The sequence below is a fragment of the Talpa occidentalis genome, unplaced genomic scaffold (genome assembly GCF_014898055.3).
Source record: "Talpa occidentalis isolate TD23 unplaced genomic scaffold, MPIMG_talOcc4v2.1 talOcc4.3, whole genome shotgun sequence".
NCBI lineage: Eukaryota > Metazoa > Chordata > Mammalia > Eulipotyphla > Talpidae > Talpa > Talpa occidentalis.
In genome coordinates, this window is record NW_023603184.1 from 120,847,181 (window position 1) to 120,869,459 (window position 22,279).

The 22,279-nt window shown below is 41.1% G+C and overlaps 1 pseudogene; it reads right to left on the minus strand.

Annotated features, from left to right (window-relative positions):
- Positions 1 to 830: 830 nt before the first annotated feature.
- LOC119256065 (60 kDa heat shock protein, mitochondrial-like) lies at positions 831 to 11,631 on the minus strand (annotated as a pseudogene).
- Between the last annotated feature and the right edge of the window lie 10,648 nt (positions 11,632 to 22,279).

Sequence of the window (22,279 nt, forward strand, 5' to 3'; positions counted from 1 at the left end):
CACGCTCCCAGAATCATTTGCCCACCTGCAAGCTCTCCAAACCCTGTCCTTTTTGGGTTACTGAGGTTTCATTACAGTCATATTGATTAAATAATTAGTTCCTAGAGGTTGATGCAACCTTCAGGCCCTCTCCTCATCCTGAAGTCTAGAGTGGGATTTAAAGTTCCAACATCATTGTTGGTTCTTCTGGCAATCAGCCTCCAGTTTTAGGTGTATTTTGGGGTGATGGTCCATGTCACCTCATTAACATAACATCTTTACTGCTGTCATTTCTTAGAAAATTCCAAGGATTTTAGTTCTGTACCAGAAATGGGAAAACAAAATATAAATCACAGTTATTACACAAGGGCAGCATTTAACATTTGCAATGCCTAGCTCATACCACAATTCTAGGAAGCAGCCCTAGGAACAAGCAGGAGACCTTTCTAGAGCAGATCCAGAACCTAGAACTCCAAGATAGTCCTTGCCACAGGTAAAATGTTACCTAAGAGGCTGAGCCTTCAATTTATAATATATAGACAATGTTACATTTTACAAATCAGTATCTGCCACTACCATGCAAATAGCCATGTATTATTTTATTTTTTTTTTTAAAGATTTATTTTATTTATTTATTTATTTATACATGCACTGGGTACAGTCAGAAGCGCGGGAGGGTGAGAGAATTCACCAGAGCCAGAGCAGGCAGAAGGACCGAAGTACACTGCTGAGGGGAGCAGCGGGCGGCAGGAGAGGTCTGCGCGCCATGTGGGACCCTCCTCCAGTGGCCGGGGAGCAGCCGGGGATCGAACCGGCACCGCAGAGGCCACGGGCAGCTTCGCAACCCAGCGCTCAACCACTGCGCCACCGGGGAGGCCCCGCCATGTATTGTTTTAAAAGTCACACTCTCATTCTTCATTAGATCATAAAATACCAAGAGCATTGAGCCAGAAACCTATTTACCTTAACAAAAGATGAAGACATTAAGCTGTACCTATTAAGTTATGGAATGCTTCCCCACTATCCACCAACCTTGCTTGAATAACACACCTTTTCCCTCCACTGAACTACACTCTTACTACAAAGCCCTGCCTGTGGGTACCTAACAAGAACCCTCGGCTTATCTAGTATGCTGTAGCTTTGGAGCAATAACCGTAATTCTCACAAAAAACCATTAGTTGCCCTTTTATGTCCAGACCTCATGTCAATACAAACACTTGGACCAAATTCTGGCTTACCCTTCTTCAATTGGCTTTCATTTCTCTTCTAGATCATGGAAAGGCTAACACAATTAACTTTAAACAAATTTTTATTACACAAAGGTTGTCACATAATTGGATATTTCTCTACTTTATACACAATTATTTTTCTCTCCACAGAAAGGCTGCTTCTTAACTTCTCATCTGGTGATGGCAAGCACTAAAATCCTGATTTTAACAGAATAGTAGTAAAAATGCCTCGGTGATTTAAGTTTAAAGCAGTACATTGGTACATGGCTCTTGCACTCAGTCATCAGGAATGTACAAATGTCTTTTTATTCAAAAATACAAAATAAATTATCTGTAGGCATGGACAATGACAGCAGTAAACCATTATATGTTGTCAACTGAAACCAGTAACTGATGATTATAGTGATTTTCTTAAACATCAGCCAGCCTTTTCTTCAGTCATTTCCTTCAACTGACTTCTCTGAAGTTATAGATGAGGAACCCTGCTTTGAGCTTCCTCTCACAGTTCATCAATAATGGTAAATCACTATTCTAGGAATTAGAACATGCCACCTCCCATACCACCTCCCATTCCACCCATTCCACCCATTGCAGGGTCCTTCTCTTCTTTAGGAATTTCTGTAACTACAACTTCTGCTGTAGTTAACAGAGAGGCTACTCCAGCAGCATCCAATAAGGCTGTTCTTACGACCTAGAAAAAAAAAGTTTATTAGTAAAATATCACTTTTTCCTTTGTAAAAATAGAGCAAGAATTAAAGAGGGGGTTTTCAAAGACTTTTTTAGAAAGTGGTCAACTACTTACCTTGGTTGGATCAATGATTCCTTTTTCCACCATATTCACAAAATCTCCCACCATAGCATCATAGCCAACTTCTGAGGAACTCTGCAAAATTTTCTCAACTATTAATGATCCTTCAACACCTGCATTCTTAGCAATAGTCATTGCAGGAATTTTGAGTGTTCTTTTAATAATTTCTATACCTATAAAGAAATAGAAAATAAATATTAGTTCTTTTGCTAACATTGTAACAATTCTTTTTGTGAAAATATTAACATAGGAAAACTCCAACTGGGAAATACCACAGGTCAAATCCCCCAAACTTAGATGATGTGATACATTATTAACTGACTCTTGCATCAGCACTATTAATCTATATTGTTATATTCTGGAAACTTCACTCTGATTAATTTCATGCAACAGTATTGCTTCAACAATAGAAAACCAAAATCAGACAGCAAATAAACTTTTCTAAGGTAACTTTACCAATTTTCTGATCTTCATTAGCTGGAGATAATGAGTCCAAGGCTGGAATGCACCGAAGCAGAGCACAACCTCCTCCCAGAACAATGCCTTCTTCAACAGCAGCTCGTGTAGCATTGAGGGCATCGGTTACTCTGTCTTTCTTTTCATTCACTTCAACATCACTTGTCCCACCAACCTAAAGATTAAAATAATTCTAGTCAGTAAGGTTTCTCTCCTTGAAATTGATAATTGCCAAGAACTACTAAAAGGCATCAAGCTTAAAAATCAATGTAAAAAAGGCTGCTCTTTGTTGTGATTATATGATTGAAAAGCTAACAGGGTAAGTACAATGCCACACCAAGAGTGTAGATTGGTCATGAACAAAACCTCTTTTTCCACAGCAACTGCCTTACCACAAGTTTAATTCTGGTTTTTTTTTTTTTTTTTTTTTTATTTATTTATTTGTTTTGTTTGTTTGTTATGTTTATACATGCACTGGGTATAGTCAGAAGCGCGGGAGGGTGAGAGAATTCACCAGAGCCAGAGCAGGGAGCAGAGCAGGCAGAAGGACCGAAGTACACTGCTGAGGGGAGCAGCGGGCGGCAGGAGAGGTCTGCGCGCCATGTGGGACCCTCCTCTGGTGGCCGGGGAGCAGCCGGGGATCGAACCGGCGCCTCGGGCGCGGGCAGTTTCGCAACCCAGCGCTCAACCGCTGCGCCACCGGGAGGCCCTTAATTCTGGTTTAATGCAGTATTTCAGTAAAGAAATTTTGTGTAATAAATATCTCCATAAAGACAGCAATTCCGGGCCTCCCCGGTGGCGCAGCGGTTGAGCGCTGGGTTGCGAAGCTGCCCGCGGCCTCTGCGGCGCCGGTTCGATCCCCGGCTGCTCCCCTACCACCACCGGAGGAGGGTCCCACATGGCGTGCAGACCTCTCCTGCCGCCCGCTGCTCCCCTCAGCAGTGTACTTCGGTCCCTCTGCCTGCTCTGCTCCCCGCTCTGGCTCTGGTGAATTCTCTCACCCTCCCGCGCTTCTGACTGTACCAGTGCATGTATAAACAAAACAAACAAACAAACAAAATAAATAAAAAACATGCCTCTATTTAAAAAAAAAAAAAAAAAAGACAGCAATTCCCCAAACTTGGTTATGAGGCATTACCTGAAGGAGATATACCACAGAAACACTATTATTCTTGGGCTCAGAACCCAAGCAGCTTATTCACAACAGTGAATCTTTCTTACCTTCAGCACAGCTACTCCATCTGAGAGTTTTGCCAGACGTTCATTTAGTTTTTCTTTTCATATTCACTAGTTGTGACATCTAACTGCTCAATGATTTCTTGAATACGTTTTTCAATTTGAGCCTTGTCACCTTTTCCTTTCAAGAGCATGGCATCATCTTTGGTCACAATGACCTCTCCAACTTTTCCTAAGTCATGAGGTTGAACATCTTCAAGATTTAAAGTTAATCCCTCTTCTCCAAATACCTACAAAAATATTTTAAAATGAGCCAATAATCGGTTATCATTTTTTCATTATGTAAGTTTATTAAATAATGCCAAACAGGGCCTCCCTGGTGGCAAGAAGAGCTTAAGTCTCAGCACTATCAAGCCAGCAGCAGCCACTGCAGCACAGTTGGATCCCTGACCAGGGAGGTGACCCACATGGCCCAGCAGACCTCTCCTGTCTTACCCGTTGCTCCCCTCAGCAGTGTATTTCAGTAGATCCCCCTGTTCTGTTCCCCTGTCTCAGTGAATCCTCTCACTGCCCCCCGCCCCACCTGACCTATACCACAGCTCTTGTATGCATAAATAAATAAAATATATATTTTTTAAAAAAAGTCACACCAGGGCCTCCCCGGTGGCGCAGCGGTTGAGCACTGGGTTGCGAGGCTGCTGGCAGCCTCTGCAGCGCCAGTCCAATCCCCAGCTGCAACCAGGCCACCAGAGGAGGGTCCCACATGGCGCGCAGACCTCTCCTGCCGCCCGCTGCTCCCCTCAGCAGTGTACTTCGGTCCTATTGCCTGCTCTGCTCCCCGCTCTGGCTCTGGTGAATTCTCTCACCCTCCCGCGCTTCTGACTGTACCCAGTGCTTGTATAAATAAATAAATAAATAAATAAATAAATCTTTTTTTTTTAAAAAAAAAAGTCACACCAATATTTTGATGAACGATTTGTAATAAAAACTTCATTTCTTTGAAGTTTCCGATCTGGGACTAGACTCTAGGCCTAAACTCCTAAGTCCTATGTCTTTTCTATTAGATTCTTCTTTCAAAATTGTTAATAGATTAGTCAACTATTCTAGGGCCAAACTCACAGCAATATAGAAAAGGGCTCTTACCACTATTTAATCCAATCTCTTAGCTCTCAAACATTCAGTAAAAACAAAATTAAGAAGGGCCTCCCCTGGTGGCCTGGGGTTAAGTCTCAGTGCTATCACCTCAATGGCCCACTATTACTACCAGAGTTCAACCCCCAGCCAGGGAGCTAACCCACATATTGTGTAGCAGATCGCTTCTGTCTCACCCACTGCTCCCCTTAGCAGTGTATTCCAGTAAGACCACCTGCTCTACTCACCACTCTGTCGCCAGTGAATCCTCTCACTCCCCCAACCCCCCTGTACCTCTGGCCAAGACCCCTGTTCTTATATGCATAAATAAAATTTTTCAAGAAAAATTAAGCATATAGTTTATATGGTGATTATGACTGTCAACAATCAATTCTACAATGAAGTTTCAGATCTGGGAAAATATAACTTTTAGTAAACCAATAACACATTTATGATACTCACTGCACCACCAGTAGCAATAGCCATATCTTTCAGCTGATTCTTTCTATTGTCACCGAAACCTGGAGCTTTGACTGCTACAACTTGAAGACCAACTTTTAGCCTGTTAAGAAGTTATTAATCAGATTTAAATTTCATAAAAATGCCTCTCTTCAAGTTTTGACTAATGTAGTTATTTAGGAAATCATATTTTGGCTTCAAACCCCAAAATCTGGGGCTTCCCCGGTGGCGCAAGGCGTTAAGACCCAGCACTGTGACGCTGTCTCCATCCCAGCCAGGGAGGTGACCCGCATGCTGCAGCAGACCTCTCCTGTCTTGCCTGTTGCTCCCCTCAGCGGTATATTTCAGTAGATCTGCCTGTTCTGCTCCCCACTGTCTCTGGTGGATCCTCTTATCCCCCAGATCTCTGGCCTGCACCCAGATGTACGCATAAATAACTTAAAAAAAAAAAAAAAAAAAAAAAAAAACCACAAATCCCACAATAGTCAATGTTTTCGTAACCCAGAAAGCAGATTCAAGCTAATCAACATTCAAGGATGAATAAGTTCAGAGTTTGTGGGTAAGGTTAAGGTATGCAATCTCAAATGACTGCAATTTAATTTGTGCACTCCCATTACAATAATATAAAAAACTCTTACTTTTGATATACTTTAATCCTAAGATTAGGGAAAATATATATATATGTTTAGTGATGTCCTAAAATCTTTTCATAGCATTAATATTACCTGTTTTAAAGTCTAAAATAATACATTGAACTATAGGTTACAAAAATTGACTGGACTTGACTTATTTTAGGTTGAGGGCCAAGTTCTCTGAGACCACTCATTAATTAAATTTTCCTTTGATAGATAATGTAAATACTGGCTGACATATAATTAGATCTGAAGTTTCTAGAATAGTCATTGTTAACCTCTTCTCATGCAAAACTGTACTTATATACAACGCTAGATACAAACAAAAGTGGTTTGGCGTGGAATATAAAGGTTTCAAACATCGATACAAATAATTATCTTTCATTTAGATATGTAAGCCAAAAGCCACTGTCTATTACCTATTCAAAACAAGTGTACTCAGAGCTTCTCCATCGACATCTTCTGCAATTATGACCAAAGGCTTACGGTGAGCATTGGCAATTTCAAGAGCAGGTACAATGGACTGGACGCTAGAAATTTTCTTTTCACTCAATAGAACATAGGCATCTTGGAATTCACATTTCTGACCTGAAAAATTAAAGGACATTTGAAACGAACTTTAGACCACTTATATCCTGAAAATGTCTGCAATTTAAAATCCATGGTAATGGATGAAGACCAGACTTTAAAGATGAATTTAATGTATGACATTTATCAATGTTGACATTTGTTGGGTCACTCTGTTAAAAAGCAGTTACTTCAATTAAAAAATAAAAGCTGTGCTGTTCATCAACGGTATTTCAATAAACATTAAAAAAAGCTACAAACTAAAGTTTTAGTACACTTTTAAAATGACTGAATTTAAGCTTCACTTTAATCTTATACACGAGCTCTTGAAATATATACAATTGATGTCAATTAATGCCAATGTTTGACACAAAACAAAACTATTAAAAAAAGTTTTGATTATTGCTTTGCTCTTACCTTTTGATGTATTAATAAAGTATGGAGAAATATAACCTCGATCAAACTTCATACCTTCAATAATTTCTAATTCATCATTCAGTGTTTTTCCATCCTATGAAAAATTAAAGAATTAGTTGTATGTTATTATATAAACACAAAACTCACAATTAGAGCAGATTAAAAGACACACCACTTATCATAAGCTATTCAGGCAGGAATATGCAAATATCTCAGGTCAACTTTGGCAAAAATTTCAAAAAAGGACATTTCAATTATTTTTTATAGCTACAAGACAGTGTCATTCAAGTTAGGAAGGATTCAATCCCACTAGCAAGGCTAAAAACCCACATAAAATACAGAAAGCATTGTATACTATATACATAGGTGTTGATATTATACATATAAAAATTAAAGAGAAGTAGATCAAATTTTTGTATTTAGAAAATTCAGTTCTGATTAACACACCCCATTTTTAAGCTACCATTAACACTTGCCTTTACTGTGATGACCCCCTTTCTTCCAACCTTTTTCATTGCATCAGAAATGATGTTTCCAATTTCTTTGTCTCCATTTGCAGAAATCGTAGCAACCTAAAATAATCAAGTTACCTTTTCAAATTAAAAAATAAGGCTGAACATCCTCAATCAATTCCACTTCCATTCTCTAGTAATATCCAAATTGATACATCCATGGCAGTTTTGTGTGATAGGGAAAAGCGAACTTTACAGTATAGTGGTTCTAGTAAAGTACTGGCTCTGTTTCCAACTTATTTCATTTGGTAACATTCTTTTTGAAAGATTAGCAGCAAAAATGAAATTGTCCATTTAAAAAGCAATATAAATAACCCCAATGTTTTCTTTCCCCCTTGGCAAGCATGGCAATGTTACAACGTGACAAAAAATTATACACTTTAACAATGATTGAAGAACATTTCTCATACATACAAATGAGTTTTACTCATAGTAATGTAGAACTAAAATAAATGATAGTTCAAGAAGACCCCCAATAACAGTCACTGCATTATTTTCAAATGTTTTAGCAGTAGGAAAGTGCTCCCAACATTGGTGGTTGGACAGTATTACTCTGACATTTGTGTGATTATGAAAAAAAATCAGGCTAATAAATTTTCAAATTTTATCATGTGAAAAATCCTTACCTGAGCAATTTCTTCAGGGGTTGTCACTGGTTTTGACTGCTTCTTAAGTTCAGCAATTACAGCATCAACAGCCAACATCACACCTGGTTATAAATAAATATGATTAGGGGCCTCTCTGGTGGCGTAGGGGTTCTCAGTGCTATCACCCCTGAGGCCTGAGTTTCATCCCCCACCAGGGGGCTAACCCACTTGGTACAGGAGGCCTTTCCTGTCTCGCCCACTGCTCCCTGCAGCAGTCTATTTCAGTAGATCTGCCTGTTCTGCTCCCCAATTTTGTCCCTGGTGAATCCTCTCACCTGCTGCATCTCTGGCCTACACTCCAGTTTTTCTACACAAAAATAAAATCTTAAATAAATAAATACCATTAAAATGCAAAATTTATTAGGAATTTATAATCAAGTAAAAATATTGATTCATGTTAAATGTTTCAATGCCTGAAAAGCCTATTAACTGCTTTTTTTGCCAATTCTTTTCCTAAATACATGGAGATGGAACACATGTACTAAAACAGAAACTTTAAAAAAAGGGCCACTTAACACATCCCCCATCAATGGAAGGACACAAAAAAGAATCAAGATTGACTGCAGTCCCTTACCTTCAACAAGAGTTAGGAATTTCTTGTGGCTATGCACCTGGTAACTTTTAGTTACTTGAAATGTTGTCATTTAACGTATAATTATGAACAATCAAACTATTTTTGCTTTAACAGAGGCACCACATTATGAATTTTTGTAACCCCATTTTGCTCAATTTGGGTAAGTGCTAGTTCTTCCCTTCTTTATTTTGGAAAATTTTACTTAAGAAAAAAATCCAGATAATACATCCTATATCTTCAAATAAACTAATGGTTTGTGGGGGGCTGGCAGCTGAGGCACACCCAGGTGACAGGAACTAACTCAGTTGCATTTCCCTCAACACCTAGCACAGTACCCACCCAGGCATTTGATTACTGCTTGCTGCAGGGAAACTTCACATATTTTAGGCAAGAGGAGGATCAGCTTTTTATAATGAATTTGATAGATAGCTAAGAACATTATGGGGCCAATGAAGAGATATTCTTACCTCTCCTTATTTCCACTGGATTAGCACCTTTGCTAATCTTCTCGAAGCCTTCCTTGGCAATAGAGCGGGCCAGTACAGTGGCAGTAGTAGTACCATCCCCAGCCTCTTCATTTGTGTTATTGGCAACATCCTGAACAAGTTTGGCGCCAATATTTTTATATTTATCTTTTAAGTCAATGGACTTTGCAACAGTCACACCATCTTTTGTTACTTTGGGGCTTCCCCAACTTTGTTCAATAATCACTGTTCTTCCCTGTAATAGCAGAGGGGGAAAAAGGCAACAGAGTCACATACTCCAATATTCAGCTTAAAACAGAATGAGCACTCTTTACTATAGGGAAGTTACTTGAAAACCTGAACACAAGCAGTCATTTTTATCAGATGTGCAACATGAAGGACAAGTTCTCAAGTGCTCTTAGTTTACAAACATAATGACCTCTCTGTTACCTTGCCAAGTGCATAACTTCGGATAAGGTTATTACAGAAGACACACATCCTATGGACTAAAAGATGTTATCTTGTAAACCAATACCAATTTGGTAATTATGATGTAACTCTCCAATATTATGCAAATCTTTTTTTATACTTGTTTTATCCAGTGCCTGCTATCTTTGAAAGTAATATGAAGACTTGCTTTTAAACTTGTTTTAAATTTTTGTTACTGAAATATTAACAGCAGGAATAGACTGCTCTTACAAAGTTGAGTCACTATGAAATCTCAAACATGAATCAAACAGTATAAGCAGCTTTTGCATTTGAACCAAATGCTGCTATTGTCAGGCAAGTAAACACCTTGTTTTATGCAGTTTGGATCACTTGCATTATCTGGACTATCTTTTTTAAGAGACACTACCTTCAAAGGTCTCCTCAAATTATTACTCCTTACTCACCAATCTCTTCAAGTGAAAAGAGACTTAAAATTTTAAATGTGCTTTGGAGTAGAACGGAAGCAGAAAAAAACATTAGATAAAAAGAGCACCTACAAGAATACACATTAGGAAAGGTTGTTATGTTCTTCCCTCTAGGTTTGATACTAACTACTGGGAAAGAATCCAAAATTTAACTCAAGCAGGCAAGCAAGATTAATTCTACTTCAAGAATTCACCTGGAGCTGAGTTACCACTAGATTACATCACACACTGTAGGAAATAAAGTTTCACAAATTTGGCAAAAGTAGTTGAAATTTTAAGACAATTATATCTAAGGAAAAGAAAAAAAAATGACCCATAATCTGGAACTTACATGTAAATTAGGTTTTCTCAAAAACATGCCAATATACCAAAGTACCGCTCGCCAGTTCAGCACGACTATTTACATAAATAAAATATGCCTTACTTAGCAATATATAAATTAGAACAAAGTAACACTGATACCTTTGGCCCCATAGTAACCGCCACAGCATCAGCTAAAAGGTCTACACCTTGAAGCATTAAGGCTCGGGCATCTGCACCAAATTTTACATCTTTGGCATAAGCCCGAGTGAGATGAGGAGCCAGGGTCCTGGACACCGGCCTAATCTGGCGAAGGACTGAGAGTAATCGAAGCATTTCTGAAAAGGGAAACAAGCAGATCATCGTCATATTAGTATTAGCAGTGACCGTTACAGTAATACCCGAGGTGCCTTACAGCACAAACGTGACACCTGCGTTACAGGTCAGAAATTTTAGATGTGAGATGGGTTGAGTCTCGCAACAGCTACTGGCGTAAACTTGAAGTTCCCTCACGCCGCAGGCCCCAGCACAAAGCACACCCATCTCCTCCCCACCGCCACCTACGCCTAGATGTAGCCGCTATCGCTAACAAACGAGTTAATCTTTCACCGTAGAAACGGCCTTGAGAGTAAGCCCACTGCACACAGGTCCTGAAAACGCAAGTCTTAAGGTAAGGGGAAGACTCTAAAACCCAGTGACCGGGAGAGCGGAAATATTACTGACGGTGCAAAAATCCGCTTAGTAATCAGTGTCCTCATGTATCCACTCCAGGCTACTGTATCAGAGCTGCCCGCAAGGCCGCGGCGCTGGGGGCGGCGGCCCGGCCCACTCGGCGCGGCCCCACGTGTCTTCCCATCAGGACGCCCCGAGCAAGGTCAAGGGTGGAGTCGCCGCAGCGCGGCTGCCCGCCAGGCCACAGGCAGTCCCACTCGGCCGCGACCACCCTTCGCGGGGCTCAGCAGTTGGCCGAAAGTGAACTGCATCGAGGCGCCCCAGTGAACACGAGCCCCCTCCCCCAATTCCACGAACATCCCGGCGAGCCCTCCTGCTCCCGCGCCCGGCCCGGGCGAGCGCTCCCTCCCCGGCGCACGTGACGGGCTCCCGCATGGAGCCGCGAGGCCTGGCCCGGCGGGCGCGGGCCTGCACGGCCGTGGGGAACCCTGGCTCCCGCCCGCCGGCGCACTCCGGCAGGCCCGCAGCGGGCCGAGGTCGGCCCCGGCTCCCGGGCGGCGGGGGGAGGCGGCGCGGGGCGGCCGTGTACCTGCGGGGCGGCGGCAGGGCGCGCGGGCGACGACTCGGACCGTCGGCGGCGAGTGAGGGACAGAGTGCAGGGCGCACACGGCAATGAGCCCGTGTCCCCTCCCTCCGCGCTTCCCCCGCCCCGCGGCACCGCGTGCGCGGCGGCTCCCTCCCCCTTCCCGTCGGCCCGGGCCCGGCAATCGGCAGGCGCGGCGCGCCAGCTCCGCCCCTCCCTCCCCACGCTGGGCCGGGCCAGCGGGCTCAGGCCTCTCGGGCCGACTTAGGCTAGTTCCCGGCGGCGCTCGCTTCCAGAACTTTCCGGGAGGCGCCGCGCTTTCTGTAGGTCAAGGGGCAAAGCACGTCACATCCGGGAGGGGGCGAAGGGCTAGTACTTTCACCTCGGCAGGCGGCCTAGAAAAGCCTAGAAAGAGCTGCTCTTTCCTTCCGCCTCCCGGTCCCGGCGCCAGGGGCCTGCGCAGAGCGCGCGGGGCGAATCCGGGCGCGCGCTGGTGCGGCCGCCCACTCTCGCGGGGGGGGGGGCGGGGCTCGCGGGCCCGCGCGCCTGCGCGTTGGGCGGCCTTGGCCCACATTCACGTGTCCGGAGGGCCGGGCTGCGGGTCTGTCTTTTTTGCGGCGGCGGGAGAACAGGGCGACTGCGGCGGCCGGAGTCATGGTGAGTCCTCGTGGGTTGGAGGCCGGCGGACCAGGGGGCCTAAGGCGGCGGGACAGTTCTTTTTAGTCCTAGCCGGGAGGTTAGGGGTCATTCCGTGCCCGGCGCGTGCGCGAAGCCACAAGACGCGAGGCCTCCCCGACCCTTTCTCTCGCCCGGACTCTGCACACGCGTGTGCGGCCGGCGTGTGGGGTCAGGAGGCGGGAACGCGGGCGCGCGCGCGACGGCCGGCGAGTGTGTGGGGGCTTGGAAGCGTAGCCCCAGGCAGAGGAATTGACCTCAGCGTTTGCTGAACAAACCCAGAGAGACCTGAGGGAGGAAAATGCTTGACCTTGGGAAAAATTACGGTTGCCCTTACGGCTGACTGCACTGCTGACCAGAGGAGCAGCGATCCCTAACACACAGGGAAAGAAATTAACGCGTGATTTAGAGCAAAACATTAACCTTTTTTCAGAAGGAATAAGCTGAGATTTGGTGTTATCGTGGGAAGCTTCACGGGGGTGCTTGCTATGTAACACGATGGTCTTGCTTGTTATAATGTAGTTACAACTTGTTTCTTGTTTCATATCTAACGTTTATCTCCCAACAGGCAGGACAGGCATTTAGAAAGTTTCTTCCCCTCTTCGACCGAGTATTAGTCGAAAGGAGTGCAGCTGAAACTGTAACCAAAGGAGGCATTATGCTTCCAGAAAAATCTCAAGGAAAAGTGTTGCAAGCAACAGTAGTAGCTGTTGGATCAGGCTCTAAAGGAAAGGTAAATGGTGTCTAAAATGAGCTGTTTTATGTTAAGTGTAGAGGAAAAAAGAATCCCTGTATTAAAAGTAACCTTTTAAATTATCTGCCACCCTAAGGGAAATGATTGCGAAATAAAATTACTTTATATGAGGGAGAGTTCCAGAGTATAAAAACCAGTAACAGTACAACCAGCATTTTCTTCAAATTCTAAATTATTGACAAAGCAAAAAATTACGGTTAAAAATCTGGAGGTGGGAATTTTTGGGAATTGAGGGGAATTTGACTCTTGGTATCACATCTAATACACTGAAATTGCCTTAATCTTTTTTTTTGTAAAAGATTTATTTATTTATGCATACAAGAGCTGGGGTACAGGCCAGAGATGCGGAGGGTGAGAGGATTCACCAGAGACAGCGGGAAACTCAGGTAGACTGAAATACACTGCTGAGGGGAGCAGCGGGCAAGACAGGAGAGATCTGCTTCGCCATGTGTGTTGCTCACAGTCCAGCAGGGGATTAAACTCAGGGATCGAAAATCATGCTGCAGAGGCTGTGGGACTGCTCCATAGTGTGGTGCTTAACCTCTTGTGCACCAGGGAGGCCCCCCAGTTGCCTTAATCTTTTAACTTCTTGAAGCCTTAGTTGGCCTATCTATGAAAGGAACAGGTTGAACTATCCTTCCTTGACTTCTCCAGTTAAGTAAAGTCAGGTAAATGCCCTTGGGATCGAATGTGTTGATTGTCTCTGTTGTCTCTAGGAAAATTAGTTCTAGCATTGAAACTAACCTGTGAGTTAAGAAAAGGAAGGCTGGGCCTCCCTGGTGGGGCAAGGGATTAAGACTCAGCACTGTGAAGCTATCTGCAGCCACCATCAGCAGCAGTTGGATCCCCTGCTAGGGAGCTGATGCATATGACTCAGCAGACCTCTCCTGTCTCACCTGCTCCCCTCAGCAGTGTATTTCAGTAGATCCTCCTGTTCTGCTCCCCACTCTATCTCTGGTGAATCCTCTCAACCCCCGCACCTCTGGCCTGCACCCCAGCTTTGTATGCATAAAAAAATAAATCTTTAAAAAAAAAACCACACAAAACACGGCGGCTTACAGTGTACTTCAGCCCCTCTCCCCAAATCTGTATTTTGGAGAAACCAAAATTGAAGTATATGTTACAGATTTGAGAAACTTCTGTTAAATTTTTGTATGTTGAAAGAAATCAAACATGACCTTCGTGTATATAGTTTTCAAGACAGGTTTGTTTCAAATAACCCATAGGTTAATATTTAATGATTAAAAAGTTAGATATAGTTAAAGTCAGCTTTCCCAGTATAATTACTTGAACACTTACTCTGAAATCAAGTTTTACTTTAGGCCACCTTGTGCACATTTCAAAGTGTAATTCTACAATGATATTTTTTCAAGTACTCTTAATTGTAACATGAATTATATCACTTGGCAACAAAGTCTAATGTTCGATTCGAGTGAGAATATTTGATTAATGAAAATTAAATGTAAATATCTGTTGAACTAGTTATCTTTGCTAATAACATTCTCATTTTCTTAAGGGTGGAGAGATTCAACCAGTTAGTGTGAAAGTTGGAGATAAAGTTCTTCTCCCAGAATATGGAGGCACCAAAGTAGTTCTAGATGACAAGGTGTGTAAGCATAATAATTTTAAAAAGAAGTTAAGTACTTGCTATTAATTTTCTTAACTAATAGGCTTTTTTCTGTTTGTAGGATTATTTCTTATTTAGAGATGGTGATATTCTTGGAAAGTATGTAGACTGAAACCAAGATTGAAATGGCATCATGTGAAGCAGCCCATTCCACTCAAGTTCTGAAATCTTTCATCATGTAAATAATTTCTGTGTCTCTTTTATAATAAACTAATGCTATCCAAACTGTGATGACATCCAGTGTCTCTAAAATTTAGTTTCACTGTACTTACATAAACATTTCCAAATAAAAGCATATAAATGAATGGTAAATCTTTATTTAGTGATTGAAGGTGGCTTTAGGGTTCTCTAGTTTTGTTTTTTTTTTTTTTTTTACAAATAACCTGCAGCAGATTCTGAGAAAGCTTTCCATTTTCACATTGAAATTAGCCTTAATACATAAATAATTGATGCTGATACAGTAATGAATTTCTACTTAATTTTAAGAAAGTTGAGTAGCAACATTCTAACTTCATACATAACAGTGCTTATATTGACATGTATTTATTGAGGGCCTTTCTGGTGGCATAGGGGTTAAGTGTCAGCGCTTCCACTACTATGGTGTACCAAGATGGCCTGAGATCAATCCCAGATTCACCTTTTCTGCTCCCCACTCTGGTAAATCCTCTTACCCCTCCCCCTAACCTCTGACCTACAAACCCAGTTCTACACAAAAATTAATTTAAAAAATATATGTGTATTTGCTTTACACATTAAAGTCTTCTATTTAGAAAAAACATTTGATTTTTTGAAACAATGCAGTTACATAATTGGCAAAAAAAACCCAAGGCAAGGTATAATAGTTAATATTGGTTGTGTTCATTGTACATAAGTAGTCCATCTCCGGATGTTGCTGTCTGAAACTTTTATGGCCTCTGCTACTTTGTCAGAAAACTCCATTAATGCTGGCAATAGTTACTGTGGTATGGGAATGTGTGGTACTTTTCTCAATTTCCTATGTGTTCTAGCCACAGCTAGATAATTTTATGTACAGATTTTATTTTATCAATGAGAAAACTGACTAAATGAAACATTCAAAGCCATGTGGCTGGTAAGTTGGTTAGGAATCCAATCCAAAAGCACTGGGCCTCCCTGGGGCCTCAAGGGGTAATGCACTGCACTGTGAAGCTACCTGCAGCCTCTGCAACACCAGTTCCATTCCCAGCCTGCCAGGGAGCTACCCACCTGGCACAGCATACCTCACCTGTCTTGCCCTGCTTCCCCCCTTAGTGTATTTTCAGTCTGCCTGTTCCGTTCCCCACTTGGTTCTGGTGAAACTTCTCATCCCCCACACCTCTGGCCTGTACCGCAGTTCTTGTATGCATAAATAAATCTTCAAAGAAGGAAAAAAAAAAACATGGCTTTCCCATTATTCCCTGATGCAATTTCCTAAAGAACCAAGCAAAAATGGAAACTGTCCAACCTGGTTCATCCTTAGAATTATTTGGTGTATTCAAGATTTCAGGGTTACTAAATGAGAAGGACAAGAGAATACTTTCATACCATAGCATTACAGGACTCCTGTAATGCTTTTCTAGCAGAACTTATAAAGAAATAATAGGCTCATACTATATTGCATAAACAGGAAAAGATTTTGGTATGAGAAATTCATACCAAAGACAAGGGCATGTGGAGTATGGAATCACTTGTTTCAGAACAGTAAGGCCATTTACATTAGGAAATAAGGTGGGGAAAGCCTCTTAAAAATGGTGGTAATTGTTTAGTAGAAACTGCTCTGATAATTTTACTTGTGTTTTGTGTGTAGTAGAAAGCACACTTTGAAGTTGGACAAATCTGAGTTCACTTCCAAACCTGACTTCAATTTGTCACCCTGACACAATTATTCTAGCATCTTTCACTTATGAGGCAAAGAATTAGTCTCACAGATTGGTATGAGCATACACAAATAAGATTATATGTTAAAGTGCTTAGAATAGTTCCTCAAAGCGGCACTCAAAAATGGTAATGCCATGAAAATTCCAGTTAGAATTTTACCTGTCTTCCAGAATGGGATTGCTGGATAGAACTATGATAGTTGTAATTTTTTTTTTTTTTTTTCAGGAATTGCCATACATTTGTCCTTAAGGGGCATGTTATTTTTTCATTCTCAGCCAACATGAATTATAAAGTTTTTTTTTTTTTTAAAGATTTATTCATGATACAAGAAGTGGAGTACAGGCCAGAGGTGGAGGGGGGTTGAGAGGATTCACCAGAGACAGAGTGGGGAGCAGAACAGGCAGACTGACTGAAATACACTGCTGAGGGGAGCAGCGCCTGAGTCAGGAGAGGTCTGCTGCACCATGTGGTTCAGCTCCCTGGCCAGAGATTGAACTCATGGCTGGCTGCAGATAGCTTCAGATAGCTTCATAGTGCTGAGACTTAACCCCTTGAGCCACCAGGGAGGCCCTAAATTACAAGGTTTTACATATTTTTTTTTTTTAAAGATTTATTTTATGCAAGAACTGGGGCACAGGTCAGAAGTGAGGGAGGGTGAGAGAATTCACCAGAGCCAGAGTCGGGAGCAGAGGAGCAGAGCAGGCAGAGGGACCGAAGACACTGCTGAGGGGAGCAGCTGACGAGGCTTGCGAGGTCGGCTGCTCGATGTGGGGTTTTCCCTGGCCTGCGGGGAATCAAACCAGCGCTGCAAAGGCCGCGGACAGCTTCGCAGCGCGGCTCTCAACAGCTGCGCCACAGGGAAGGCCCCTTACGTATGTTATTAAGAGTACAAGTTAGGGCCTCCTTGATGGCGCAAGGGGTTAAGCACCGCACTATGAAACAATCCGAATCCTCTGCAGTATGAGTTCAATCCCTAGCCGGCCAGGGAGCAACACACATGGCACAGCAGACCTCTCCTGTCTTGCCCGCTGCACCCCTCAGCAGTGTATTTCACTCACTCTATCTATTCTGTTCCCCACTGTCTCTGGTGAATCCTCGCCCTGCCCCGCGGCCCCCCTCCCCCCACCATCTCTGGCCTCTACCCCAGCTCTTGTATGCATAAATAAATAAATCTTTAAAAAATAATAAAAATAAAAGACACTGAAAAGAATCCTTCCCATCTCTGTCTCCTGGCCACACAGTTCTATTCCTATAACTAACATAAGAGTTTATATTCTTCCTTTTTCAGATGTGTTCTATATATTTTTATGTATTTGTGTGTGTGTGTACACAATTATAGGAAATAATACGTATTTTTTCTTATGAAAAACATCCCATAACACCATTTCACCCCTTGCTTTTTTAAACAATTTGTCTCAAATTAATCTACAAAGTGCATAAAGATCTTTTTCATCCTCTAGTAATATAATGTTCCATTATAGGCATGACTCATAATTTAAGTATGTCCAGTGATAGATACTGAAGTTCCAATCTTATGCTCCTAAATCACTTCTACAATGAATAAATTTTTGCATAAATTATCTTGCACTTGTGAACAAGTATATCTGTAAGATAAATTCCTAGATGTATAATTATTATGTCAATGGGCATGTGGACTTTAATCACACATATACATACACATGTACACATGTATTTTCAAGTTGTCCCTGTAGAAATGTTATCAATCCTATTAGCAGTGTATGAGAGTGCTGATTTCTTCCTATCCTCCATAACACAAGATGTTATAAAGGTTTTACTATGCCAATTTGATCATTTTAATTTATTAATATATGTGAGGGTAAACATCTTGTGTTTGAGAGCCATCTCTATTTCTTTTACTGTACCCTACTGACTTAATATCTTCTGCCCATTTTTCTACTGGTGACTGGACTTTTATGATTTGTGTGATATATTTATTAGGGAAACTAATTTTTTGTGAGAAGTTTTTTCCTTTACTTTGTCATTTTGACTTTGCTTTTTATGCTTTGACCTTGCAGGAATTTTGATGTAGTTGAATAATGTTTTCCATTATAACGCTAGGGCATTACATCAAACTGAAATGTCTTCTCCAATACTTAAAGTTTTTCCATAGCTGCTTCAAGTATTTCAGTATTTTTACAAAAATATTTCAGGGCCTCCCTGGTGGTGCAAGGGGTTAAGTCTCAGCACTATCAAGTTATCACACTCGAGCATGAGTTCGATCCCCAGTCAGGGAGCTAACCCAAATGGCACAGCAGACCTCTCCTGTCACCTGCTGCTCCCCTCAGCAGTGTATTTCAGTAGATCTGCCTGTTCTGCTTCCCACTCTGTCTCTGGTGAATCCTCTCACCTCCTACCCCTGCACCTCTGGCCTACACCCCAGTTCTCCCAATTCTTGTATGCATAAATAAATAAAAATAAATTTAAAAAAAAATTCAATTTGGGCTTCATCTGGAGATTCTTCTGTTATAAGAGATAAAGAATGAATGTAATACCCCTTCTCTCTTACAGATTAAGCCTGCCCAGTTCTTTAAGACATGTTAAAATTTAGCCCAAGACTTGCAAAATTCTCTTTCAATCTCATTTAGCCTTGTGACTTGATTTAGAAAAACAACAATGGGTTAGTTACTAACCTGTATTCACTGTCCGTTCAAAAGGCTATTGTTTGAGTATTTTTAAAATCATTCATTTGTTCAACATGTGTTGGCACTGTTCTAGGCACTGGAGATACAAGAATGAATAGATGGGGGAGGAAAAGAGTAGATAACAGAGTAACTTTAGAAGAGATCAGTGTCATCAAGAAAATAGAAAATACTACAACTTAATAAGTTATTAAGTGCCCCGTCATAAAGAGGAAATAATATATTATTGTTACTTTTCTTCCCTTTCTGAAAGTTCAGGAAAAGTGTATCTAATTGTTGTTTAACAAATCACACACACCCCCCCACACCGGGGTTTAGTGGCTTAAATATCTCATACAGTATCTGTAGGTCAGATTTTGGGGAGCAGCTTATTTGGTGGTCCCAGTTTGGGATCTCTCAAGAAGCTGCCATCATCCAAACGTTCCACTGGGGCCAGAGGATATATGTCCAACATGGTTCACTCATATGATGTCAACTTGATGCTTGCTTTTGACAGAAGCCTATTTCTCACTGTGGAATCCTTCTAAAGCTGCTTGAATGTCCTCATACATGGCAGCTTTCTCACACAGGGTAAGTGATACAACTTAAGAGAGCAAAGGAGAAGCCATGCTATCTTTTATAACTTAACATTAGAAGATACTCACCATCATTTTCATAATAACCTAGTTTACACAGGTCAATCTTATTCAGTGTAAGAGATAACCACACAAAGGTGTAAATACCAGGAGATAATAATGATTCAGGACTATCTTGGTGGCTGACTACCACAACTACCACTTTGGTCAAATTGTCTAGAATTCCAGAGAGAAAAATAAAGCACTATGGGAGTTCAGTATTGTACTGATCTGAGTTAAGCAAAGTTGTCTAAGTTTGAACTCTATAAATCCCAAAAATGTTGTGTACAATTTTTATGAAGAGAAAATAATTTTCTTTTTTAAAAACAAAATAATTTTACATGTTAAAAGTCTATAAAACCATATACAGATACTAATTTGTAAACATACATTTCCATGCTTCCCTGCTACTTTAACTGCTTGAATAAAATCTGGAATGAAATATCCTGCATCACCACATATAAACTGATAGTTCATGCTTTAAGGCACATTTCAACTACTTCATGCACCATTCACAGTGTGTCAGTTTTGCTCTTAGGCTGGCTTTCTTCAAGCCAAGATGGCTGATGCAGTCACAGACATTGTTCAGTGGCAGAAAAAAGGGACCATTTCTTTTGGTAATCTCCTCAAGAACAAGAAAATATTTCCAAACAGCTAATGAGACTACCCTTTACACCAATTTAGACTAAAATGGGCATACATGTTTATCATTTAAACAGTAGCCCAGGTCAGAAGAGTTTTACCCTTCAAACTAGAAGTGGGTTTACTTTTTCTTGATCACATAGGGGAAGAGATAGGATACTGAGCAAGATGATTCTGTTTGCAAAGAGCATACTGGAAGGGGAATAGAAAGCAAATATGCAAACAAAAGGAGTTGCTTCAGCTCTTAGACATTTTGTTTTGTAGTAATCTATAAATCCCTTTTTCTCATCATTTTTAAGTTCTTGGAAAAAATGAGCCTATACAGCTTATACATCTTCAAGCTTATCAGCACTTGCCCAGTATCTTGCATGTTTATAGACATTCACTATTTAACTTGGATTTTAAAATTCCCCAAAGAGAATTTCAAAATAAATGTTTATGAAATTATTTATACTTTGGATTTATAAAATATTTGCTTCTAAAACACTAAGAGAATCCATGAACACTTAATTTTATACTTACTTTGATATTCTAGGAGCTAGAGGGGAAGAATTGCTGTGCAATATCGAAGTCTAACAGTCAACAGTTAAGATAATATATATTTTTTCTGAATCCCAGTCCAGAGCTATTTACATTTGTTCATATTGCCTTAAAAAAAAACTACTCCTTTGTTAACCAAAATATTCAAATAACTCATTTTTACATGTAAATATTATTACTGATCATGATTCCTTCTCCCCCCCACCCCATTATAAAATTGTTTTTGTCTGGAAGTCATAATCTGCAGACTGATAGGAAATAAAATGTGAAGGTTATGAGCTAGAAACATTTCAACCCTAAAGTACAAGGTTCTTCCTGCAAACAAGGCTAGAGTTGGCGTCACAATGCAATTTTATTAGACCTTTCAAAGAGATGAATGTGTATTTTGTTTCCAAATTTAATATCTATTTGTTCATTTTTTTCTCTTGGTCTTTTCAGCTGGACTGAAAACAGTATATCTGAAATTAAGAGAACATTATGTCCTTGTAATTATACTAATCGTACTTAATTAACTAAAGTTACCCCTTCAACTATACGTAACTGCTATTTACAATACAGGGAAACTACCACACAATCTGGAAAATTTTAATTTAATCCTTTGAGGTGGTCAATGTAGGTCTCTGTTCTCCACATGACCACCCATGTTCATTCTCTTAAAGACGTAACATCGGGGTGCCCGATTGCCCTCAGTTTTAATTTAATCCTTTGAGGTAATGTAGGTCTCTGTTCTCCACATGACCATGTTCATTGAGCTCGCACATCTGAATTTAGTCTGCACATCTGCTTGCTAGATGCTAAGTGCTTTATGGTTAAAGGTTGGACCTTTTCATACCTGTGCTTCAATGTCTAATGCATAGCAGAGCTTAATATGCATTTGTTGAATGAATACTCTTTTGGCATCTAGGAGTTAGTGGTAAAGAATTAAGACTTCGCTCTTGAAAAATTAGTAGTCCATATCTTTTCTTGAAATAAGGACTCTTATGGGGCCTCCCTGGTGGTGCAAGGGGTTAATTCTCAGTACTATGAAGCTATCCATAGTCACTGCAGTATGAATTGGATCCCCTGCCAGTGAGCTACCCACATGGCACAGCAGACCTCTCCAGTCTGGACCATTGCTCCCCTCAGCAGTGTATTTCAGTCAATCTGCCCGTTCTGCTCCCACTCCCCACTCTGCCCCCGTTGAATCTTCTCACACTCCTCACTACCCCCACTCCTTCCTCCCCGCATCTCTGGCCTATACCCCAGCTCTTGTGTGCATAAATAAATAATTTTTAATTTTTTAAAAAAAGAAATATGGACTCTTACTTAAAGGCAAACCAACACTCAGCTGACAAACCCCCTTGAACAAAGTTCCTAGACAATTACTTAGCTT